The following is a 14,698-nucleotide window of genomic DNA, read 5'->3' as shown; positions in this document are numbered from 1 at the left end:
GGGAAATCACATTTTCTCAATTTAGCTCACCATTTTAAAACTCTTTGCTATCATATCCATCTCATCATTTGGCTATTAGAAAATATGTGACAAATCTCAGGACTCAGAAGCTCAGAATAGCAGTTAGGGTTAACCCTCAAAACGGCTGAAGAGACTAAAATGAGAGCAAGGCAGAAAAAAAAAAAAAAAAAAAAAAAACGACAGCCTATTTGAGATAGATAGGGTTTTCAGTTTTAAAAATTATAAAAGCCATACTTTAAGTATTGTCAATAAGAAAAGTTAATAGTGACCAGATTTGATGTTTTACATACATAACTGAACAAAATCCTTAGGTGAACTTTAAAATAGAATAAGTTCTCATTAATCTGAAGTGTATAAAATATGATCGTGTTTAAATTGGAAAAAAAAGGCTCAGGCCGGGCAGGTCAGAGTGGCTCATGCCTGTAATCCCAGCACTCTTTGGGAGGCCAAAACAGGTGGATCGCTTGAGATCAGGAGTTCAAGTAGTACCCGTCTCTACTAAAAATATATAAATTAGCTGAACATGGTGGCCATAGCCTGTAATCGCAGCTACCTGAGATGCTGAGGCCGGAGAATAGCTTGAACCTGGGAAGCAGAGGTTGCAGTGAACCAAGATTGTGCCACTGCACTCCAGCCTGGGCGACAAAAAAAAAAAATAATAAGACTCACATCATCTGTAAGTGTCCTAAGTGTCTTTTGGAATAAGATAATTATGACATTGCAGTTGGTATTAAGGATAAAATAACCCTGCCTGTTTCATGTAAATTAAATATATCTCATTAAGAATATTTTTAAGGGAGTTTTCTTTTTAGAAAATGTATTTGGAACAATTTTTACAGAAGAGTTTAGGATGTTACATTTTCCATTATGGATAAGTTAAATGTCTAAAAATTCTAGTGTCTCAAATAAAATGCAGAACATTTCATTTTAAAAAATACTATAGATACAATAAAATGTAAGCAGATAGAGTATTCCTAATCTCTCCTTGATACCACCAATGAAAACGTGCCAAATAGTTTCCAGGCAGAATGCACAGTGAAGGGTGATAGTGATACAAAAGTAAAGCAACAAACAAAGAGCCCTTCTGCTAATGAAGCTTAAATTTCACTGGAATAAATGGATAATAAACAAATAGATTTGTGATATAATGTCATAAAATGGTAAATAATATTTAAAAAATAGGAGGTCCAAACTTCTAATAGCTTGTCCAGTGAAAACAGTCATTGGTTGCCTGCTACATACCAAACTTCTAACACAATATTCCATGAATGTTGGCTGGAAGAAACTGCACCCAGCCACAGCTAAATGATTAAGTGAGGTATAGATTGAATTGTGAGTATGATAATTCCAGCTGAGAAAAAAATATCTGCTATAGGCAACATTTTCTCAATATTTCCTGATTGTAGGGAGTTAACTTTACTGAGAATTACGGAATGAAAAGAGATTTCCTAGAATTAAAAAAATATGCATGCAAATGATTATCTTGCTTAGATAACGGGTATGAGGAAAAAATGTTTATTTATCAAAGAGATCTGTCAAACAGTTACATTGTTCACCAAAGTCTAGTGAATTGTGAGTGCCTTGCATCTGAGACTGAGTTCTCAGTGCCTTGCTAGATTCACGATTATAAGGGCTGTGTGCTATGCTGTTGGGCTGTTCTGCAAAAGGCATTGGACTTAAATCCATGCTCAGGTTCTACCACTAGGAGACTATTAAATTATGGGTGGTCACAAGCTTTCAGGGTTTTCAGTGTCTTTGTGTACAAAATGAAAGATTTAGAGTAAATGACATCTAAAGTCCCCCTGAATCCCATCATCCTGTCTGCTAAGCTACCATTATTAAGGCAGAGAAAATTGATCTTTTTTGGGAAGGGATAGTGTTGAAGGGGAGAACCAGGCTAAAGACATCAGGGTAAGAATGCTTTATTCTTTTACCAAAATTGTGATATATATAAAAAAAGTGTGGTCTGATTTGATGACTAGACTAATGAATCCTCTATCTTCTCTTGCCCTGTCCTGCTGTCTGATAAAGTAAGTGGCCCTGAATCCCTTAGCAGAACATTTCAAAGTTCATTGTTTGTAAGGTTCTATATTTATAATATCAAGAGTGAATGACTTATAAAAATCCTGCGGCCTATAAGTGTGTCCCCCATCATATTAATTGTCTCAGTGGTAGACTGGAACTCTGTTTATGTTTTTTTCCTTAAGTCTTCTTGAACTGACTTAGATTTTCAAAGCACATCACCTCTGTGAGCTACTTGTACAAAATAATACTTTAATACTTTTTCATTTGCACTAAATTTACTTTTCTTCCATTTTCAAAAGATCTTCCTCACATTCATAATACCTTGATGTATGAGAAATGCTCACTTTAATACCTCTCATTTGTTTATCCTATCAAAACACTTTTGACTTATTTGTTTTATATATTTATATCACAAATGTTCATGTTTATGTAGGTAGGAAAGTTCTCTAACTTTAAAGCCTAACCTTTCAAACCAATTTCTTTTTCTTCTTAAGTATGGTTTTGCTTGGGAATTTCTGTTATTTTATATACCTTGCAATGTTTCAGCAATAAGAACTGTATTCAGCTTCAGAGAACCAGTTACCTTGTGTTTCATTACAATGGCAGAATAAGGTTTCTACGTTATTTCAGTATCTTTCTTGTTGAAGTTCAACATTGTTGACTATTTAAATCTATTGTGTTTTATATCTTTAGAAAGCAGTTCATAATGGCTCTTCTCTCCCTCTGCCATGGTGTCAGTGATAACTTGGAACTCACCACCCAACAAAGGTTTTAGAATTATTTTTACTTCAGACTTGCTTGTATTGAAGGTTATCGACCTTTCCTTTCTCTCAGCAAACAGCCTCAAGAGATCTTCTTGCACATATTTGCTGTCAGGATGAACTTTACTATATAAGAAAGAAAGTCAAAAAGCTTTACAGGGTCCAAACTTATGATGCTCTTCATTGTGATACAGTAACTAATAGAGAAAACTAACCATGGATAATTCTGCTAGAACTCTCAATAGATGAGTAAATTCCATATAGGTAGACACCAATATCCTTCTCAGACTGTCAAATTACCCACTTAAACTTGAGTAAAAAGTAAAACAGTTGTTTAATCAAGCATTCATATGGGTCTGATAAGAGAGCTATACTTTGCAGGTGTCTGGAGAGAAAGTTTCATTGGAAAGCTTGAATGAGGGATTAGAAAGAGCCCGAGGCTAGAAGATACTTTTACGTTCTTCTGTTCCATGACTCTGAGGCTCTTAACTTATTCAGGGTTTGATTATTAATATATTATACTGGGAATATGAAATGAATAGAATATGAGAAATTTATTTTTATAAAAAATTTACATGTAAACTAAAGCATGTTATTATATGTATAATGTGCATTAAGAGAATTCATCTAAATTATAGCAAGAGTTTAATCTCAAAGACAGGTCATTTGTTTCTGGAGATAATATGTAGTAAGATATGGGAAAAACAAACAAAAAAAAACTTTTGAATGCCAATTGTCAGGCCTTCCTGAAACCCCGTTTGAATTTTCCCTCAGAATACTTTGTTTCATAACTTACCCCTTTGCACAAAAAAGTATGGATATGTGTAAAATTTCCACATGTAGACTTATGTAATCAGCTTAGTAAAAGAAATTATAAAATGCATATCGTTTTTCATAAAAGAAGTAGAACTTTAATGAAGGCAATCATATGAATATAGCAGGAAATACCTTGTTCCCATGAGAAAACAAAATGGCTGCTGAAATGACATGACATTGTGAGCATGCCCAAGGTTATGCCACATAAACAATATGTAAAAACTATGCACACTGAACTTGATGAGAAGGGTGAACTGAGGAAAAGATGTAACGTAGGAGGAGGTCTAAGCTCTGGTAAAAATAGCTTCTATTGAATTCCTAGGCATAAAGTAAGAATTGCTCATACTATCCAGATTATACATCTTGCCTATAGTATACTTTATTTAGCAACTTTTTAAACAAGATTGGTTTCTCATTTCCATAATTTATTTTACATTTTTATGTTTTAAAAGGTTGATATTAACAAGTCTGAACATTTCAACAAGGCCTGCCAAATTGAAGATGTAGAATGAAAAGTTGATGATCACATTTTCATCTAGATAAATATTCATAGAGTCAAATAATACTATGTATGGATATATATGTGTGTGTATATATATTTTTAACATATTGTACTGAGAATATGAAATGAATAGAATATGAGAAATTTAATACGTTTATATTTAACATATTTATATTTAATATATATACACATGTATGTATAACCAGTTACGTTTTTTCCACATATATGTATAATCAGTACAGGGTACATATATACATATATGTACATGTATACATATATATGCATGTATGTGTATATATATAATTCTTCCTTTCCTGTGAATCCTGTGGCCATTTTTTCATCTTTTGTCTAAAGTCATTAAGATCATATCTTCAGCCTCACCACTGAATTTCCCATCCCTACAAGCAGCCCCAAACAATATTAAGAAATTATAAGAAATAAGCCTATCGCTTTCCCCAGTTCTTCCTTTGGCATGGTGCTCAAAATCTCCTCAAACTGGCTTCAGATACACACAGACCCTCAAACACAAGTTGCAGAATATTCATTTATTAATTTAAAATGGATATTTTAATTTTTGAGGAAATCATAATCAGTACAGTGTGATATATGATCCTAATTTTAATATTTATCTGTGGGAAAAATATTTTAACATCATCTTCATGGAATTATAAAGACTAACACAGTAACATCTCAAACAATGAAATATTTATGAAGATTTCAGTTATTGTGTATGCTCCTACTAATGCTGAACATATTTCTTTATTGGAGAGAAGTGAACTGTCTTTAGGCCATGACAATGCAGCATAAATTTGATACACCAAAATTGAAATTTACAGGCCTTCAGAGAATATTTGAAAACATGGTTTAGACAGTTCAAGGGAAGAGGGAGAAGACAGGAAAAAAGCAGTAGTTACCAAAAAAGAAAGGGTCAAAGTAAAAAAACTAGAGAGATTCTTGAATTAGTCTTCACTAGCACAGAGTAACAGCAGTAGTAGTAATCATGGTAATTATTGTAGAAAGTAAAAAGTTAGGCACTGTGCTGAATAATTTAAATGCATTCTGTTGTTTGAACTTCACAACAACTCTGCTCCATTTAATCATATAAATGATGTTAATGTCTCATTTCACAGAGAGGAAATAGGCTTAGAGAATTTAGATTCCTTGCAGGGATCAAGGGATCACAGAGCTAAAAAGTGATAGATTCAAATTCCAGTCAGTGTGAGTCCAGAGCTAGATTCTTTATCCCTTATGAGACACTGACCCAAAAGTGTGAAAGGCAGAATTTAAAAAGGCAAAAACAGCTCAGAACATGTCTTCATACTTAAGACTTCTTCGCTTCTATTTGCCGGCTTAGATTTTTACACAGATGAAATCTGAATGGACCACGGTTTATGCTTCACAAAAGGCATAGTGCTCTTTAAGATGCACATTTGATATGATTTACTATTGAATATTATGTTTACTAACATACCAAGCATCACTACCACCACCCTCACATCACCACCAATATCATCACTGCCTTGTTTCTAATCTAAAACATATTATGTTTGGCTTTCTAGCACTAAAAGAAGCAATCCATTCTGAGAAAGAAAGAATAAGTCCTTTGATATGATATAGAGCTGTTTCCTTTTTTGCTTTCCATGTTTTAGTTGCCGTATCCTAGAGTTAAATTTATTTGCTTCAAGGTCATTATTATTTTTAAAAATTTGTCTGTGAGTGTGTGAGAGTGTGTGTGTGTAAGGGGTACTCAGGAAAATCTTTATATATATATATATATATTTCCTTTGTGCATATTTATTTTTAAAATGTTCAGGATTTTTTATTAAGTGGAAGGTGGTAATTTTCATCATGAAAAGATTAACATTCACTTACTCAAAACTACATATTGGGCAACTACTGCTGCTTATTGAAAAGGTAACAAACCAGGAATTGGAGAAATATTTATTAATTGTCTTCCTATCTACATAAGCATTTTATTTCTTAGTTTTCATGGAAATTTTTAAATTAAATTAGAATCCTATAAAAAGAATGCTTCTGCACTGATAAAATGTCTCACTTGATTTTTAAGTAACTATTTTTAGGTCAGAAGCTATCAGATGATCTGGAATTCTAAAGTTCTACAATTCACTCTGACTCTGAAACTAACATGGCATCCTTTCCTGGTAAACTTAAAAATGTGTACTTCCTTAATTATATATTCCTAGTTTTTTTTTTCTCAAAATGTTAAAATAATGGTGTCAAAACCCATAGTGGTTTAAGCATATTTAGATGTCTTCCAACTAAGAATATTTAACATTCACTGTCTCTTGATGTCGGTGTTGTGTGAAGTATGGTCTGCTGACTAAAATTATAATTACTGTAGATTCCTATGACAAATTCAGAGTAGGGTTGACTGATTTAGAAATTCCAGAAGTATTTTAAACATTAAAGACTGAGAAACAATTCTGGAAGTCAAATTTCATACTCATATATGGTTTTATTAAGGATCCTCAAGATATTTGAATCTAAACATGAAATGGTTTTACTTCTTTCTACCACTGTCCTTGGCCATCTTATATCAAATATGCTTTCCTTGTTTCCAAATGATACCACTATCAGCTATCATAAATTTTCTGAAATTTCAAGTTATTTAAAAGTAAACTATGTTCAGTTTAAAACTCAAATTTTATATTCAGCTTAAAGATCTTCTCTTCCCTATAAAGGCCTGACCCATGGCTTGAAGGATCTGGAATTGTCCATCTCTTGCACATCCTTTAACTCCAACACTGGAATGCAAGGTGGGACACAGACGCTTGATGTTTCCTCATTCCTGTTGCTTTAGGGAAGATGAGTGATGGGAAAAGTTAAATGTCCTGACTTATCGGACACCCTGGACAGAGCTCTTTCTTGATTGGCTGTCCTGCCTCTCTGGCTATTACTGAGCCACCTGCGTGATGCTGACTCCTGAGGGGTGCATGGCTGTTCTTTGAGGACCCAGTTGCGCCTCCACACTCCATAGTTCTCTGAGTCAGAGATTCAACTCTGCCAGGCATCTTCCAGTCCCTCCACTCCTGTACCCAGCAGTCAGTCCCTAATGGGGTCCTGGAACCCTAACAAATCCCTCTTGAGTCATGGCAAGAAGGCTCAAACCCAGCCTTTTCTTGTAATATGCGCTTACCTCACAACAGCATCACAGACGCTTATCACCTTAAAAGACAGAAGGTCAGACTGCCCTTGGCTACCCTATTGCCAGACTCCACTGTTTTTCTATTTTCTGTGATGAGCTGGACCGAGGGGTAGATGAGCAAGCCAACTGCCCAACCAGATGCCCCAGCAGGGGTGAGGTAATGGTTCCTCCTGGTAGAAATTCCCAGAATTTATGAGGGATTTTCTTGGAGTCTCCCTTACTTGACTTAGGGAGGCAGTAATATTAGTGAGGAAGCATTCTTACCTCTCCTTCTGGTATTCCCTTTTAGCACAAAAACTGCACCGTCCTGGTCAAGGGGTGACATCTGTAATCCAATCACTTTCGGAGGCCAAGGTGGGAGAATTGTTTGATACCAGGAGTTCAATACCAGCCTGGCCAACATAGCAAGATTTCTATTCTTTCTTCAGAAAGTAAAAAGATAGCTGCGCTTGGTAGCATGTGTCTCTAGTCCTTGCTACTCTACCCAGGAGGCTGAGGTGGGAGCATTGCTTGAGCTCAGGAGTTTGAAGATGCAGTGAGCTATCATGCACCACTACACTGCAGCCTGGGAAACAGGGTGAGACTCTGTCTCTAAAAAATAACAACAACAAAAACAAAACAAAACCCCTGCACTCCCTGACCATGGCTCTCTCGCCATCTCTCCTCCCAGGTCTACCTCTGTTATAGATCATGGAAGTGGAGTGCTAGGTAGTTGGGAACAGATATGGTTCTGATGCCTCCTAGTAGACCTTGGAAGGAAAAGTTTGGCTACAGTTTTCTGTAAGCTTATTTCAGAAAGCGGATACTTGGGGTCCTTGTCTTCATCTTTGTTTGAGTTTTAAGCCTAGTACTGAGAACAGGAGCTGCCCCTTAACTAAATGCCTCTTAGGGGTGCCAGAAAAAGTGGGTCTCCAATGAATAAAAGAACTCCTTTAAATTTCTCTTTGAACAGAAGCAGAGTTTTGATGAGAGACTACTTTTGTATTCCCTAATTTGAAAATCCAAAAACAAAACAATATATAACTCCAGCAGGGAGGATTTTTTGTGTTCTTTTATCTTCATTGTTTTGATAACACAGCATAAAGCTCTGTGTTCTATGAAGAGACTTCCAAAGCCAGGTCCCCGACAGGCATGGGGCTTAAATAACAGACCCCTGGAGGTTGCCATAAAGGTGACTTGCTTTTTGTTTGGGGTTGTTTACTATCCGTGTAAGTACTGACAGCAAGAAGGGGCATGACAAGAGATCTGTTTGCAGAGTTACACATTTGTCACATGTAATTGGTGCTGTTAAATGTGGCACCTGAGCATTGCCTACCCCATCTCGTCCTCACAGCCAGCTTTTCAGGATATAATAGAACACTCAAATAGCTCTGAGTGAAAACTGTTATGGGAAAGGTATAAAAACATAGTAAAAACTTCCGGACATCTGCAAATATTTTTAAAAGGAAGTTCTCTGACTCATTTGCTCTGTGATCTTTCCTTTGTTGGTCCCCACAGTCCTGACATCAATGCTTGTATTTAGGCCTCCACCACGACTCTGAGAAATCATGTCATCTGTTTATAAACAGCAAAGAGCAATTTTGAAATGTTCCCATTGTGAGAACAGGACAAACATTTTGTGACAGAAACTCTCTTAATCTTCGTTCTCCTCAGGCTTTTTAGTTACCATGGATGGTTTACTATCTCAATTCATTTTTCATGTAGTTAATAGCATCCTCTAGTTTTTGTAAAGGCTTATTTCTTCAAAAATCCAGTGAATGCTGCTAGAATAAATGAAACTGGCCATTTTGCTACCATGCCCATAACAAATAGAAGTCCACAGCCATCTGACAGGTATGTGGTGACTAGAGCTGTAAGAAGTATATTTCAATCTGGAACTTAAAAAAAAAGTAAAAAAGATCCCAACACATTACTCAACAGACATTGATTGGCAGTATTATTTACAGCTCAATTTTTTAAAAAATGATGGCATGAATTCCCAGTTTTATCAGGATCTCTGTTTTTCCCACACAATTGTGCCTTTCAAAGATTGGAAGTGAAGATTTTGGGTGGTAGAGAAAATCAGATTTAATGTCTCCTTGTTGAACTCCAGAGGAACTGCAATGTATCAGAATTGCAAGTTTTGTTTATTAGTCTTCTTAGGAAACCTTAGAGGTCATCTAGTCTAAACTTCCAGTTGAAGTTTCATCTCCTTTAAGTCATCAAATGAGAACAGAGTCTGCTCAGCTATGAAGGAAGTTGAGATAAAATGTTGACTTGTACTGAGCTCATAACTTCTTTATACCTCCTTTCCAAGCCTTCATTCTCTCATCTGAAGCACATAGCTCTGTGCCTTTCTTCCTCTACATAAACACCCACAAAATATTTGAATTTAGCTATTTTGGTGACTGCTAATAATCACATTTGACTTTCCAGTTTAGTAGGTATAAAGATAATGAAGTTTATATGTAAAACATAATGAAATATAAATGCTCTGGTTAGCAAGTACTTTAAAAGGTATTTTATTTCATGATGCATACAAATTTGAAAGCAACTGAAGCACAAATTCATTAAGTTGGAATGAACTTTACAGATTACATAGATCAGTCTCCACTCACTGCTAGAATTTCTTGCTTCACGACAATATCTGGATTGGAATCTCTATGTCTCAGGGTAATCCATTCCAGTTTCAGAGAAACTCTAATTGCCAGAATCTTCTTCCTTACATTTGGCTAGAAGCTGTCTTTCTATACTTTTCTTATCAAAGATCCAATTTCTGCTTTGTAAGGCAGACTAGAGCAAGTCTGTGCCCTCTTGTACGGTTTTTCATCTCTCATGGCAGCAATTGCAATGACTGCTTTTAGTAAATTGTCACAATCCTAACAGGAAGAAGCAGTCTTTGTCAGTGTATGCAATGTATGCAATTAGGATAAAATCATACTTTGTAAAAGTCATGTAATCCAAACCTCTGTTTTTTGAAGTGAACTGAAACCGAGAGAGGCTAAGCTAAGACTCTAAAGCTGATTGATAGTTGTGTTGAGTTTGGTCACTTGCTCACCTAACATGGACTAGCTCTTATCACTATGCCTTCTGGTGAAAAATTAACTTGAAATGCATTTGTTAAATCAACGATTCCATGCATGTATCTTATATCTGGGAGTTGGCAGTGTCAGGCAAGACAAAACAAATAAGCAACATTGTAAATTCTCGAGAATGAGAAAATGTTGTCCAAGTACACTGCGTTTAGGAGATTCTGATCTGGTCCTGGTTTCTTCATTAACTAGTGGCATCACATTATAGTTTACACTGACTCTTTGGGCCTTAGTTTTCTCATGCAGGCTGTGACTGTGCATTGAATTCTGTTTGTAGCCAGGTAAGTAGGAGAAAGCACCTTAGGTGTGGAAAAAAGTGTGTTGGATACATTCTTTGTCGTTGGATATTTTAAATTCTATGTTTCCCACCAGCTCTAAAACCCAGTGCAGGCATCATATCTTACTCGGTTCTGATAACCTCCCTTCTCCAATACGGAGATAGTAAATATTATTTTCCCAATTATGTCCCAATTCTATCTGACTTCTCAATAGAGATTTAATTGTGAAAGAAGACTAAAAGAAGAAATTAGGATATAAATACCAAATTTAGAATAAAATAGTTATCTACAGCCAACTTAAAAAAATACACTATAGTTAATTCATCTGAAATCAGCTCTCATGAGTTATAAATTTGAATATAACAAAATGCAAAAACAGCTTTATTGATAATTTTAAATAGTCATTGTTAATTTTCACTAATTAATGATAGAATATCATATCTACTATGCTTTTATTTCGAAAATTTTCAAACATACAGAAAATCTAAAATAAATATATAATTACTCATGTATCACCTGTAATCAATGTATTAAAATAATATTTTTAATTATTTTTAAGTATTCCTATATTCATTTCTCAATATCAATTTCATAAATTTTGCTACATTCGAATTAAGTTATAAGAGTAACTCTTTGGAGCTGAGTGCAGAGATATAAAATGTTGACAAACACATACAGTCATGTAATCACCACCACAGGAGGCAGCAAACTATGGTCCTGATATCAGACTGCTTGCCAGTTTTTAAATAGTTTCACTGAAACACAATCATGCCCATTTATTAATTACAAAGCCTACATTATTTGTTCTCTGTTCCTTTATAGAACAAGTAGTTATAACTTTTTATAAATGTCCTTTATCAAATTGAGAATTTTCCCTTTTATTCATACTTTACTGAAAGTTTTTATTATGAATGGATGTTAAATTTTGTCAAATGCTTATACTGCATCTTGAAATGATCATATTTTTTCAAAAATCTGTTGATGGGATAAATTACGCTGATCGACTTTAAATATTGAAACTTTTCATTCCCTGGAAAAAACATTACTTTGTCATGATTTATTATTTTTTTTCATATATTGCTAACTTTTATTCACTGCTATTTATTGAGGATTTTTGTGCATATTCGTGAGGGCTATTGGTGTGTAGTTTTAAAGAGTTTTGTCTTTAAAGATTATTTATCTTGTTTTGTCTTTTAAGATTATTTATCAGGGTAATACTTGACTCTTAAATGTTTCTTACTGTTGTATTGTTGTGAGAGTTTGATTAGCACTGGTGTTACTTTTTCTTGAAATGTTTGGTTGAACACACCATGAAATTAACTAGACCTGAATTATTTTTGTTGCTGTTGGCAGGATATTAGCTATAAATTCATTTTCTTTAATAAATATAGGACTATTCAGGTGGCTTTATGTCCTCTTGAGTGAGTGCGGAAGTTTGTCTCAGGGAAAAAAGCTTAAGTTGTGAAATGTATTACCATCCAGTTATTCTAGAATGAATAACTGTAAGATCAATATCTTACAGTATCTGTAAGATCTATATTGATGTTCCTTCTTTAATTTTTGATATTGATCATTTATATCATCTTTTTTTGTTAATCATTCTGGCTAGCGTTTTATCAATTTTATTAAACACTTCAAAAAATTACATTTTGTTTTCATTGATTTTTCTTTCATTTTATGTTTCAGATTTTATTTTTTGTTATCTTTGTTATTTTCTTCTTTCTGCTTGTTTTGGTTTAAACTTGCTCTTCTTTTTATAGTGTCTTAATTGAAGGTGAAATCACTGACTTGAACACCTTATTCTTTTTTAATAAAGCATTTGAAGCTATACCTTTCCTCTAAGCACTGCTTTAGATGCCTCACAAAGAATTTTTGGTTGTATCTTCATTTTCTATCATTTTAAAATATTTTTAACTAGTCTTATGAATTCCTATTTGAGCTGGAAGATAATGGAACTATATTGTTTAATTGAAAAAATATTTGGGGATTTTCTAGATACATTTAATTACTGATTAGTTGTTTATTTGTGTTGTGGTCATAGAACAAACTTAGTAATTTTAACTAATATAAATGTGTTGAGGTTTGTTTTCCAGCCCACACTATGGTCTATCTTGGTGAATGTTCCCTGTGCACATGAAAGAAATGTGTATTCTGCTGTTGCCATATTGTTGATGGTGTTGTACAGGTCTTCTATATCATTACTAAATTTCTGTCTACTGGTTCTGTTGGTTACAGAGAGGGGAACGCTGAACCCTCCAATTATAGCTGTACTTTTCTTTGTTTTTTATTTCAGTTTTAATAGTTATGGCATCTTGTATTATAGGGTTATTTTGTTAACTGTAAGCAGATATAGAATTTTTATATCTTCTCAGCAAATTGGCCTTTCTATCTTTATGTTATATTCCTCTATATACCTAGCAACATTGCTTCTTCTGAAACACATCTACTTTTATATTAATGTAGTCACAGGAGCTTTCTTTTAATTATTGTTTTAGTGCTTTTTTCCTGTATGATCATCTCTGTATTTTCATTAGTGTGTTTAGATCATACATTTCATTCAGTATAATTATGATATGGATAAACTGGAAATCTACCCCTATTGCTATTGTTCTTTCCTATTTTTTCCATCTATTCTTCATTGCATTTTTTTCTTTTTGCCTGTTATTGAATTAAATATTTGTGTAACACTTACTATTTACATTTATGGCTCTCTATTCATATATTTAAAAATATTTAAAAGAATAATATTTTTTGACGTTAGAATATAACAAAATATTAATTTATTACATTCTAACTTCAAAAAATATTGTTCTGCTTTGTGTATAGTGTAAGAAACTAATGATGGCAGGCTTGTAATTCCCCTCTCTCATCTTCTGTGCCAATATCATTACACATTTTACTTTTACATATGTTAAAAACTATAATACATTGCTACTGTTTTTACTTAGGCAGTAAATACATGGTAGGAAATTTTTTAATAAAAATAAATATATATATTTTATTATATATACATATATACACATTTATGGACATAAATCTTCCTTTTTTAAAATAAATGTAACTTTCTGTCCAATATTATACACCTTCTGCCTTAAAAATATCCTTTTAGTATGTCTTATACTGTGGGTCTGACAGCAATAAATTGTCTCAGATTTTGATTGTTTGAAGAAAAACCCTTTTGTAAGTATTTATTAGAGCTATTTCTGCTCTATATAGGATTCTGGGTTAACTTTTATTTTTTTTCTTTCAGCACTTTAAAGATGTTACTTCATTGTCTTGCATATTTTTATACCAGAAGTTTGCTGTCAGTCTTACCTTTCTTCCATGTCTCTTTTTTTTCTTGGCTGCTTTCAATATTTTTTCTTTATCTTTTGTTTTTGATGGTTTGAATATGATGCATCATGGTTTAGTGAGTGTGGGTACTAATGTGTATGTGTGTTTTGCAAAGCTATTCATTCCACCTATGCAGAAGACCAGCAACAGAAGTACACAGCCTTTATGCCTGAAAATGTACATGCCTCTTCTCTTCTATGTTAGTGTAGTGGTTGGAGGCAATACAGTCAGGAGCTGAGTTGAGTGTGGGTTTTGTTGTTGCTACATTCAGTTTCAGTGTATCATATACCTCAGCCTAGTATGGAAAAGAAGATTATTCTCAGTGTTCCTACTCTACCCACAGCTTTTAACCTTCCCTGTACACCTGTGCCTCAGAGGCCCTTCCTCCAGGGGTTGTCAGCTTCTGATTGTTACCTGGTGTTTGTTGGCCTAGTGATCGGGGGCAGGAAAACTCTCTGATGTCCTCGTCCAGGGTCAGACTTAGGCAGGCCTATGTCTGAGTGCTAGGGATGAAGATTTCCCCATGACCTATGCCTTCCTTTTCATGGCAGTCAAACTGCAGCTTATGTACAGGAGAGAGTTTTCTGCCCCTGCTCTAATGGTATTGCTGTAAACATGAGGCCCAGGAGTGCTTTCTATCTCTTCCACAAGGCTGAAGTTTTGCTCCTTAGGGGAGAGAAGCCAGGATAGGACCCTGTGCTTCTCCCACAGAAGCATCCTCTTTT

The 14,698-nt window shown here is 34.4% G+C and overlaps 1 protein-coding gene across 2 annotated transcripts in view; it reads left to right on the top strand.

Annotated features, from left to right (window-relative positions):
• Positions 1 to 14,698, top strand: part of TRPC4 (transient receptor potential cation channel subfamily C member 4) — a 208,741-nt gene that overhangs the window by 157,235 nt on the left and 36,808 nt on the right. The gene's annotated exons all lie outside the window — the stretch shown is intronic.

This window comes from Cebus imitator, unplaced genomic scaffold (assembly GCF_001604975.1).
Source record: "Cebus imitator isolate Cc_AM_T3 unplaced genomic scaffold, Cebus_imitator-1.0 Scaffold108, whole genome shotgun sequence".
NCBI lineage: Eukaryota > Metazoa > Chordata > Mammalia > Primates > Cebidae > Cebus > Cebus imitator.
This window is presented reverse-complemented; position numbering and strand designations above follow the sequence as displayed.